Source organism: Passer montanus, unplaced genomic scaffold (assembly GCF_014805655.1).
Source record: "Passer montanus isolate IOZ18808 unplaced genomic scaffold, ASM1480565v1 scaffold164, whole genome shotgun sequence".
Taxonomy (NCBI): domain Eukaryota; kingdom Metazoa; phylum Chordata; class Aves; order Passeriformes; family Passeridae; genus Passer; species Passer montanus.
The window spans coordinates 470,866-483,081 of record NW_024363605.1 but is presented as its reverse complement, the minus strand read 5'-3'; the positions used below and the strand labels follow the sequence as shown (position 1 = coordinate 483,081).

The window sequence follows — 12,216 nt, the reverse complement described above, 5'->3', positions numbered from 1 at the left end:
AAAAGAACACAAAACTGAAAAGGAAGCCTTAACTTTCTCTTCACTGAAAGATTATTAAGCACAAGCACTGAGAGATGAGCTCAGAGGAACAGTTCTAGTTGTGTAAGTCAAAGACTGGAGAGCAACAACAGTAAGCTGCCTCAATTTATTGTATCAATTTCCATTCCCATGAGAAAATTTTAGTTGAAACTGGAATCAATTCACTTTTCCTTGCAGAATTATTTCAAAGATAAGACTTGGAATACATACATTTTATCAGATTTATTAGAAATACATTGTTTTTATATTAATGTTGCATTCACTGATGTGAATTTATAGTTTTTCCACAAATGTCCTTGCCATGTTGATGGAGAAAAAATAGGGAAGTTTCAGTGTTCGTTTCAACATTTTTACTGTGGTAAAACTAAACTTGGAGGGAATAACACTTGATTTACATTAGAATAAGCATAGGGCAGAGCAGCAGGATACAATTTTATGTTTTTATTAGGGTAAACACCTTTAAAGAGAATGTCAGTTTTGCTGACACTCTGGAAGAACTTCCAAATTCTATAACTCCACATATGTACCACATACACTGTCAGACTTTGCATGTTATTGGTGTTCCACTCATGAACTGATTATTGAATATGTCCAATCCAGGAAAATGTTTCTTGCCCTTTGCATATTTGATATAACATAGATGAAAACTGACTTTGAATGTAACATAATATCTTGGAATGAACAGTGTTTGCTGAAATTATTTCATCTCATGTGAGATGAAGAAATAAATACATTTGTCACCAATCTTCTTTTATGTGCATTTTAAAATAACATGATGGTCAAGTTGTCTGTTAATTTGGTAGGTTTATTGTTCAGAAGAAGTTAAAATCTTAACTCTTTTCTCACAATAAATTATTTCGAAAGAATGCAAAATATTTGTGAGCCATTTCAATAGTTTTTTATTCACATACAATTATTATTTGGTTTGTTTCAGGGACCAAATTTTCTAGTGAGGTGCATGGCTTGGCAGATTTTCATCAGAATTTTCTTACAATTACTTGGGAAATAACATTGCATGTCAAAATCTCTCATAAGATCAGATTTCTACACAATTTCTTTACGTTTCTGCACTTTGTAAACACGTTCGCTCCTTCTGTGTGTTTTAGAGGGTTTTTTTTTCCCCTGATGTAACTTAGCAGATCTATAGATGATTTAATAAACATGACCCAAAACTTGAATCAGACTCATAGGATTTTTGTCAAGTATTATTAATGCTCAGTGAAGTAAAGGCTGCATTACTGACCTGGGATTCTTCTTCTCTATCAAGTGTGTGACACTCTTTCCTCTTGAAAGGAATGAAATATACACTGCTTTAAAGAAAAACTTGTGTTGCTTTCCCCTAGCAATTCCACTTTTGACTTTTAATTGAGATTACTTAACAATTAATTGAAAAAGTTAAAAATAATGCAAATTCTAGTAGCTATTAGTGACCTGTATTGAATAATACTTGCATTGGTTTTATTTAAGAGGGACTGTCATTGGAAATATTCCCAGAAACTTGGAAATCTAAGCCTGCATATGGATGATGGAGATCCATTTACTGGTTTATGTATCCCATGTTCCTCAGCTGTAGTCACAAATTGATCCAGTGTCCTCTTTCATCCATTGTTTTTTATTTGAAACTCTGAAATTGGTACAAAAAATGTAAAATCTTGTGTAGTTGGTGAACTCCCCATTGTGCATCTGAGAAGCTTTATGTGTCTTGCAAATACATAGAATTCATGCACACTCCTGATGGCCTCAGGCAATGGTATGCAAATAATTGGTATGGAGGGCTAAAATCACAGATGTCATACCTTTTCCTAGACATGTCAGCACAAGCAAATTAAACATGTCAACGTGTTCATGCATGCCAATCTGTGTCTTGGAAGGCAGCAGAATCCCAGCACAGCTAGGGTTTCATAGCATTTGTTCTACTGTGTGGTGATGTGTATGTAGAAGTTCCACAGAGACAAGCTTTAGGTTAATGCAGGGTTAGATGGGGAAACTCCTTTCTCAAGCAGTCCCTAATCATTTGTGGTCACATGTTACTTTACTGTTGGTTTCAGGAGTTGTACTTTTGTTGATTTTTTTCCCTCTTAAGGAATTTTCCCCCATACATGTTGCTAGGATACCTAAGAGAGACAAAAGAAGCTGTCAGAGCTCAGGCCTGAGATTTGGACTGGGAAAATGGGGTTGAGTACAGCCTGTAACAGTCTTGTGCTCTCAGCTTTCAAAGGGGAGAAAGGCTGTGGTCAGTCACTGTGGGGAGAATTCGTCACCACTGCAGGGCTCCGTCTCCTGCTACCTTTCTTCTACCACGTGTGGAGCTCTGCTCATAAGGGCAGCCTTTGTATTGGAACTTTATTAACACCCTACCTCAGTAAAAGAGAGACTTTTCACCATCTGCTCAGGTGCGTCAAGGGAAAACCTCGGGATCCCAAGCTTGCCTTCCCCTGCTCTGCTGGGAGCTGGGTCGCCACTGGTCCCTCCCCACCGCCTTTTTGCCACTGCTCCTAGCTTTCACTCTACTGTGGCCCCACACGCCCTGCTTGCCAAGACATCCAGTGGTTCCCGATACAGCTGTGGAGTTTGATATATCTCATCCACCAGCCTTGGGGATTTTTGCTCATTCTTGCTGTCCAGCTTGCTGCTTCCAAGGGTCCTGCTGGGGCACTTGGATCGACTGCCCCAGGGGGTTTGTGAAACAAAGCCTCTCTTCTATCCCTTTGTTGTCTAGGACAAAACCGCCATTATCCCTTCCCATCTGGGCCAAGCTTCCATAGCAGCATGCTCCCTGAGCTCGCACCAGTGCACCCCCTGCAGCCCCGGGGCAATCACCGCACCTGCCCTGCCCGGCGGGAGCCACCAGCGCCCCTGCCGGCTGTGACTGGAACTGCACTGAAGGGGAAAACGCCTGCGGCCAAGAAGGCTGGGACTGGGGTTCTGGTTCTGGTCGTTGTCACTGCCATTGTTGTTGTTTGTTTGCCATGTTATACATACTAGTAAATCACTGTTGTTCCTATTTTCATATCTCTGCCTGAAAGCTCCTTAATTTCAAAATTATAGTAATTCAGAGGGAAGGGGTTTATGTTTTCCATTTCAAGGGAGGCTCCTGCCTTCCTTTACAGACAGTGTTTCAAACTGAGACAGTTATCTAGCTTGCTAAAAATATTAGATGGATATTACCCAACCACACAGTCAAATATTCTTAGACCTTGCAGAAGCCTAGTTTAGAGTTTCAGGCTTGTTAGAGTACCTTATGCTTTGTCTTCTGCTACACAGCGAGCTTTTAAAACACAGACTTCAGCTATCTTCCCTCACTGTGAGGATTGTTAATTCCCTTTCTTCCAACAATCCTGAGATATTTTCATATGCACCAAATCTTTCCATGGTTTCACCAGCACAGCCCTATTCATACACCAGTATATATACCTGAATGAGTACAGCAGTTGCAGGATTGCAGGTTAAATCTAGGAAAATACTGCAGTATAGTCTAGTTTTGCCATCTTGACTTACAATGGATGGTAACTTAAGACTTAAATGGAAAACCTGCTCTAAGTTACTAACCATCAGGAATAGGGAGCAGAATCTACTGCTTCCTGGTTTGGGGAAGTAAAAAGTGGTAATTTTGTTTATTTTTCACTCTTGTTCACACCAAATATATTCCTTTCACATCTCCAGCCTCAGTCTTTTTACATTTTTTGGCTGGAAGAATTTTAAGACAGATATGTAATGTAGGTTCATCACAAAGCTGACAGTCCACAAAATAAAGTACTGTGAATCCTTCTGCCATAGAACCTATTCTCTCACATGATTCTTCTCTTTTTGCTATGTTTTTTTCCTAGAATCTAGAAAAAAAATACCCTCATTCTTGTTCTCTGGGCAGTCACCCTGACTTCCTTTTTCTACACTCCTTGAAAACTCTCTTCTGCTGCGCTCCAAGACATCAGAGGTCTGTCTGTAAGTCCCTCTTTGGCTTTGGAGCTGCCTTCCACTTCATTGTCTATTTTTTTAATTTGGTGGCAGCATATGGGCTTACCTACTTTCACAGCAGCATTTAGTCACTTCTTATAAGATCAAAGTATTAGATAACAGTGTCACTCTGTGCATTGAAGGTCTCTGACCTGGTATGCCTACTAAAGTGGTGTAACTCTCCCTGTAAGACTACACATTTATAAGGAAGAAGAAACTCTATATTGTTCAGTTCTTCATATCTTAAATTACATTTTCTCATTCCAGGTATACATAGTTCTACGCTTCCAAGTTAGTCTGTTTTATTATCCAGTTCCAGATCACTTCTTGTTTCCTCTGTAGGCTGACAACCTTGTGTTGATTGAACCTAGATTTCCTATCTGTACTAAAATTGTGTCAAATATGGGGAACAAATGCATTCAACTGTCTTGGGAAACAGCCCTGTGAATATATTGGCATTACATTTTGTGCTTAATAGCAGCTGCAACAGCCTCTCTTAAACAAAGATGTCCAAAAGCTGTAAAAGAAAATCTATTTCCATTCAGAGTCCACTCAAGTACCCAGTGCACAGCTTTTTCCTTTTAAATCTCAGCTCTGAAAATAATGAAAAAAACAAGTCTTGCTGAAGATTAACCTAGCATATGCCGCCATCTTCCATTTTTTCTATTTTTATTTTTGCCCTGGTTTCTGCATATTCTTTAGATCATCAGTAAGAGCAATAGATTATAATTAGTATCATAGACAAAAGTGTCCCATGGTATGATATTTCTTGAACTATATTTTTGGATCCTTGCTGACAATTTCTCTTAGCTGCTATGAAGACAGATGGTGCTTTCTCCGAGGATTCCACCATTCCTGTTTTCTCTTACTTTCACCTTTAACCTTTTAATTTCTAACTCTCATGGACCACCAACATTTTTATGTTTATCGAATAAAGAACCTTCTGAGAAAGGAATCTTCTCCCAAGTGTAATAGAATTTAGTTCTTCAAACTCTTAAAACAAACAGCTGTCTGCAAAGAAAAAAAAAAAAAAAAAAAAAAGAAGCACTTCGTACCTCTTAGGAAGTAAGAAAGCTAACATGCTGTTCATTAGACTCAGCACATGCTGCATCTTAGCTGAACATGCAAAACAAAGCTGAGTAAAGATATGATGATGTGAGTAAACACGGAGGGGACCTCAGTGCCAGGAAACCTCAATGTACTGTGCTATCAGAGGAAAAAAGACTCAGAAAGGACATGGAGAAGGTATGGAGTTTCACAGCTGATGGTAAAAATGAAGACAAAGCAGATGGTTACTGGAGATATCAAAAAGAATTACTAGGATTAGGATACAAAGGCATCCTTTCTTCATCAACTCACAGAAGACAATCTGTTCACACTTTCACATTCAAAAGGATTTTATAAGTTTTGATAGGCACTGGAAAATTGGAGTGGGGGGGAACAAGTTGATTGTAGTGCTGGGGAACCTTGGCATATAGTGAAAGGTTGAAGGAATTGTGTTTGCTCTGCCGGGGGACAATGAAGTTAAGAGGATCAAAGAATCTTGTATCTAAAAGGCATTTATAGAGTCATTTATAGAGTAAAAGCTGTTCTTGCTTCACAGTGATGCACAGTGATGGGACAAGAGGGAAAGGGTAGAAACTGCTGCCTAGAAAGAAGAAAAACATACAAAGATCACTCTAAAATATTGGAATGGTTTGCTCAGGGAAGTGGTAGAGTCGACCTTGTTGAAAATATTCATATCTTAGTTTGACAAGGCCCTGGATAAACTAATCTAAAGACTAAGAAGTTGGATCAGATGATTTCTAAAAGTCTCTTCCAACCTAGACTTCTCTATTATTCTGCATCTCATACTAGATCTGACTTTAGCATAGGGTAAAAATCCTAGAATAAGGATAATTTTAAAGGCTATGTTAAAAATTAACCTACATTTAGCCTACATTTTGAAACAAAACATATATTTTTAATTATCTCCTTTTAACAAGAGTAAACTGTTTGGCAGTTTTAAAAATATAGAGAGTTTCAGGCCAATGTGCTCAGTTCTTCAGCCAGCCATTCTCCACTTTCACCTCAAACCTCTCCGCCCTCTAAGTAGCTCTGACAACCTGTCTGTCTTGGACATCTACCTGTCAATCAAGAATAAGATGCTGTGATCTTCAGTTAATGTAAAAGAGTAACTTGGAATAAAAGTCAATAAAATTGTTTATTGAAGAACAATCAGAAAATATAATTTTGTGAAAACCTGAATTTTAATTGTTTTGATTGTATTCCACTGTGGCTGGCGTCACTACACATCTTAGTTTATTCTAACTCCCCTTTGATTCTAACTGCTCACACCCTCTTTAATTTTGAGTCCTCCGATATCTCCTTTGTTAGTTTTATAATCATCAAGTCAGCTAGCACTTCTATTTTGCTGCTTCTTATTTCCTACTCCTTATATTATCATTTGTCCTAAAATAATTAATTTGTTCTCACATCTTACTCCAGTGATATGCTCTCAACCTCACCTCTACTTGGAACTTATCATTCTCTGTGATCTTCCACATTAAATCGCTTTTCTCTGTTGATCTCCACCCCTCAGTTGTGCCCTTCCCAAGATCTGCAATTTGACAGTGTCTCTCAATTCTGCAGTGCATCTGCTGTTTACTTCTGACAGTGTAACATTTATTTGGATTATTGTGTACAGTTATAGGGTCTTTTATACTGTAAACTCTTGATCATTTCATCATTAGTTTTTGCCTTCTGTGAGATCAGAAACACTATCTTCTGTCTCTGAAGTCTCATGTTCCTTTTGCTATGGAATTAAGAAGGCCAAGTGATTTCTCTATTCTGCATGTCTTTTCAGATATTACATTTTACATCTGTAGAATAGCTGTGCTTCTGTTCTCTGTTCAAGTGCTGATTTTACAGTCTTTTCTGCCTTTTCTGCAGCTTCATGTCTTTCAGTTGTTGACTCCATGTGAGGATTAATCAAGTTCTTAGAATCATGAAATCATATGAATTTGAAGAGGCCTTAAAGAGTATCTAGTTATAACCCCCCTGCCACTGGGGGTTCTCCTCTCCTTTTCCATCATGCCCAGTCATGTTCTTCCCTGTTGCTATGCTCTCGTCTTGTTTTCTAAAATCTTTGCCCTACTAAAACCTTTGCTCTTATCCTGTTTCCATTTTGAGGCCCATGATATGCTCTCAGTAGAAGAGGCTCGCAGCAGTCATTGAACAAGATGAATGGAGCTTCTGGAGAACTGTCTCACCTGTTTATAACATCCTCTTGTGCTGCTCTCCAGGCCAGGACTCTTGCCGTGGTACAGTGCACTTCAACAGCTAATCACCTCAACTCTCTGGGATTAACTCCTCTGTTTACTCAAGAAAAATTGAAGAGGAAGACATCCAAATGCTAATGGCCTGTCTCTCCCCATCCTGGAGTAGACTTTAGATCTCCAATCCTTTTTCCTAATTCATTGAGTAATGCTCTTTTACTGCCTGCACAGTGATTCTTTCAAAGACACACTTTTGAATGGCACTTCCTATTTCAGCTTTTCTTCAAATTGTTTTTTTGTCAAAAAAAACAATTGGGTTTTGTTTGAAGAAAAACTGCAGCAATTGCAAATTCAGAATAAAATATAAGGCAGCCTGGCACAGCCTCAGCTACAAACTGTCTGGGGACTGTAATAGTTTTGGTATGACTTAGATCAGCCTGAAGAGGATCTCAATGACCTGTCTGTCCAGTGGGAACCCCAGCATCGGGTAAAGATCAAGGAAATACTTAAATATTTTACCTTGCCTTACCTGTCTGGTTATGATTCCTCCCCAACCAACCACTCCTCAATAAGAAATAGCAAATTGTGGTGTGGCACACTGTGTTGGTTTTGCATAGCTTGATCTTTTTGTGAGGAGAGAAGAAACCAAGCATGGAAGTAATTTTTTACATGGGAGAGCCATGATATATATATGTTATATAACCTTTTTGTTTACTTAGTTATCACTGCCAGCATTGGCCTACAATACATGAACAGGAATCCTTTCTATTAACTTCTATCACTAATAATAAAATTACAGCATACTTTCCTGGAAAACAGCACAAAAATAGGAATGAATGTGACATGAGGGCAAATTACTAATTTCATCTTCTGATGTGGAAATTACAGTGTAAGTGCCTTTTTAAGATGGTCTAAAATGAAAAGTTGGGGTGGGCCCAGTTATATTAAAAAAAGAACAGGTGGACTTAAAATTCTCTCTTTCTGAAAAGCTAAGGTGTGTTCCTTTTTAAGCCAGCCTAGCTCAAACAGTGAGGGAAATAGTGGAAGTACTGTGCAACAGCTTCTATGTGGCTGACCTCTTCCATTTGTCCCAATGAACCAGTTCTGAACCTGAAATATGCAGAAAGACATGATAGGGAGACAAAAAAAGCCTGTAGAAAACACACTAGAAAGCTTTTAAGGATCACAAGCAAAACTTGTTTGAATGTGTTAGGTGTTAGGTTCACGGATGCAAGATACGCAGCAATCTAAATTGTGATGGGATTTGACAAAGGATTATAAAAGTGAAACATTTCCTGCAGTTTCTATGCTCATTTTGTGTGCATTTTCTGCTCTGCAATTGAAAAATAAATCTTGAATTCATGCCTAAGCAGGCAAAAAAACAACAACCATGGCATTCCCCACCACAATAATGTTCTGAGTTTCACCCTTTTCCAATGCATCCTGGATCAGTCTGTGGTAGATGGTAGGGCTGCGTTTCCATCCCTACGGCACTCAGTTCCAGGTGTACTGCATGCTCCTCCAGGTGAAAGCAAACTGAGGCCTGCATTCTGCTCCCAGAGGAATGGAGAAAAATGTGTTAGTAATGTTAATAGTGGCGTACCAGTTTGCTGCCTTGGACTCCAGCTTATACTGGAGTTCCAGTATGTCCAGCACAGCAGTTCTCAGCGGTGGAGTCACTTCATTCAATGCACGATATTCCACAGTCAGTCTCCATTCTCTGTCAGACTTGTGCACAGGCCAAATGGGACTGTTGAAGGGTGAATGGATTTTGCTGACCACCCGTTGGCTCTCCAGCTCAAGGATTATTTTGTGGATGGGGATCACGGCATCTCGATTTGTCCAATACTGCTGGCGGTGCACTGTCAAAGTGGCAATTGGTACTCGTTGCTCTTCCACCTTCAGGAATCCTACTGAAGATGGGTTTTCTGATAGTCTAGGCAAGGTGTTCAACTGGTAAATGTCTCTGCCTCTACAGCAGCTATGCCAAAAGCCCACCTGAGTCCCTTTGAGTCTCTGTAATACCCCTTTCAGAGAAGTCTATGCCCAAAATACACAGGGCCTCCAAGGCGGTCACAATATGCCACTCTTTCCCCGTCAGGCTCACCTCAGCTTCTAACAGAGTCAATTGCTGTGATCCTCTGTCACCCCAGCAATGGAAACAGGTTCTGCCCCGACTTGTCCCAATGGCATTAGGGTACACTGTGCACCAGTGTCAACTAACACTTCATATTTTTGATGGCTCTGATGTGCCAGGCCATTGGATCCACACTGTCCAAAAGACCCCACTTTCCCACACCTTTTCCTGGCTAGAGTCAGGGCCCCTCTAGCCCTGGTTATCATAGCCCAGGTTTCTTCTTGGGCATTAATTCAAGAAATTACTTCAAGGGGATCCAACAGGTCATCCTCTCTTCTGTAATACCTGGCAGCTCAGTCATGGGAGGCTGAGGCTACCTTCACTTTACTGGAACTCCCTTGGTTACTGTTTCCCTCCTTGAGTTGACACACTCATGCAGTCAGGACAGAAGTGAGTTTCCCATCCCACCCTCCCATGTCTTCCCCATGGTCATGCAGAAAGAACCGCAGGTCAGCTTGTGGGGTGTACCCTCCCTCTCTAGCTGGGGGACATTGGGCTCTGACTTTGGGGCCTGTAATTTGCACTGGTGCCGCACTGACCTCCCTCATCTCCTCCCTCATGTCCCTCATCTCCAATTTGAGGTCCTTTAACCACAGTAGAGACATGAGCTTATATCAGGCCATTGATCATACTCACATTATTTCTGAGTCGCCTGTTGGTGACTGTCTCTCAGTCTCACTGTCTCTCAGTTATCCTCGGCATTAATTGTTTCAATGACGTGGTGTATTGAGACGCCCCTGTGAAATAAAAAGCTGTGTTTCATGTCAGGTACATACAGGCAACATGTGTATTTGTGATTGTGATATGTGTGGAAACCAACCATAGGACAGTTTTAAAGACAAATTCTAATAAATAACTGAGGAAGTAAAGCATGGAAGAAGGCATTTACACCTATCCTTTATTTGTAATTAACCTTTATGCAGCGGTGGCAGCTGGCTTCCTCAAAGTTATGAATGTCCCAGCTTGCTCGGCCAGCACCGCCGGCAGCACTGGGGCACTCTCCCACAGGAACGTCTTCTTGGGGAGAAAGGTGGACCCACATCTGGAATCTGGACCTCACCAGCCAGGAGACTTCTTTCTTCTTTCGGAAGCCGGACCACCACCATCTGGGAATACTCCTTTCTGGGATACATCCTGAGAAAAGCTAAATCACAATAGTATATAGAATTGTGACGTAAAAATTTGGAATAGAAACTGCTGAGAAAGCTTATGAGTACCCCTATAAATATCTGTAAGCCTTAACTATCAGTGTGCAGTTGGAGGGGAAACTTCCCCCACTGTACCCAGCGCTGTATTGCTCATACTTTACCATATTAATTAATAAATTGATTCCTGGTTGAATATTGGCCTAGTCAAGCTTCTCATTTATAACAGTCCTAACTTTTCCAGGTTACACAACATTTGCCCTGTGCACCTGACCTTGTCGGGGTCATTATCATGCTGTCCATCCCTCCCAAAGACGGATATCTTCCAATACTGCCACTTCTCTCAGCTGTTGGATCCCTTCCTCAAGGGTTATCCAGCGCATTCTATGATGGTGCTCCTGCATTCTCTCCCTGTGGACAAACCTCTCTCTTACACTCATTAAAAGCCGCTCCCAGAGGGAAAGGGACCCTGGCACCCTTACAAAAATCTGATTCATACCTGAGTCCTGGGTCAAGAGTCCCAAATTCCTTACCTCACCACCATTCAGTTGCACGCCTGTATCCATAAGGTCCCAGACCAAAGTAACCAGGTTGTGTAAGGCTCACGTCCCCATCATACAATGTCTTTTTACATATTACAGGCACTGCTGTATGACAGGGATCCAATGATGATCTCAGCCTCTGGCTCCCCTGTGGGTTGTGAGCTCCATCCCATTCCCGTGCTGGTTTGATCTTAGACTTCTGCTTTTCCACAGGGGTGACTGCTGCTGGCTGTGACTGCTCCTGCAGTTCAGCTGGAACCTGGGCTGTTGTAACATCTGTGGATTCCACTGCTGCACCATTAGACTCTCCGTCTTCAAGGTAAGGGGAGGGTTTCCCACCCAGCTGCTGAAGTCTCTTCAGCACCAGGCCCATCTCGCATCTCTCCGTCACCAGAACCCCCACCCAATCCAGGTGTGTGGAAGAGGTTTTACAGTGACTTCTGTGAGCCAAAAAGAAGTTTGATAAGAGGATCCATGTTTATCCCTGGAAGAATTTCCTACCAAGGTCATTGACATAGAAACCAAGAAAGAAGGATAAATAAGAGAAACCTGCAACTGCCTATTCCAATAAGCATGTTGTTTGTCTCTTCTGACCAATGAGTAAAGTGTAAACTTAGCAGTTTTAAAATAAAGTATAAAAAGCATGCATGCTAGAACAAAAATGGGTTTGAAGCCTTCTGAAAATGGAGTGTTACTTTATGTTGTCTCCGTCTCAGCTATGACTGTCTCAACTACAACAAATGGTGACCACTGAGGTGATCGGGAAGCAGCTGAAAAGGGCTGCCAGCAGCTGGGAGAGCTGTGACTGTTGGGTTGTGGGGCGAGGCACAGCCAGAGATAGGGCCCCAGTGTAGCTTTTGAGAGCAGCAGGAAGATGTTGCCTGTCTGGATGAGATTGATTTTGACACCTGGAATGCAGGTAAGCCACTGGAAACAACAGGGAGTTACAGTAAACCATAAAGCAGCATGGAGAGCTGCTGTAGGTCCAGACCAAACTTTGACACCTAAAGGTGAGCCACTGGGGAACATAATGGAGAATCAGTTAATACAGGAAGAGAAACTGTTTCAGAGTTTTGCTGAAGAAGAAGGATTTTCAAGCTTTTAATCATGCCCTTCGTGGTGTGTTGTGGAAAATTATAGGA

General features: G+C 41.1%; 1 protein-coding gene across 2 annotated transcripts in view; it reads left to right on the top strand.

Annotated features, from left to right (window-relative positions):
• LOC120499636 overlaps nucleotides 1–11,731 on the top strand; it is a 103,687-nt gene extending 91,956 nt beyond the window's left edge. The window contains exons 6-7 of one of the 2 annotated variants that reach the window (XM_039703582.1): nucleotides 11,288–11,393; nucleotides 11,469–11,729. The gene's annotated coding sequence lies outside the window, so the exon portion shown is untranslated. Of the gene's footprint in view, nucleotides 1–11,287 lie in introns of both variants that reach the window. The other variant, XM_039703581.1, reaches the window with a different exon arrangement.
• The last annotated feature ends 485 nt before the right edge of the window (nucleotides 11,732–12,216 follow it).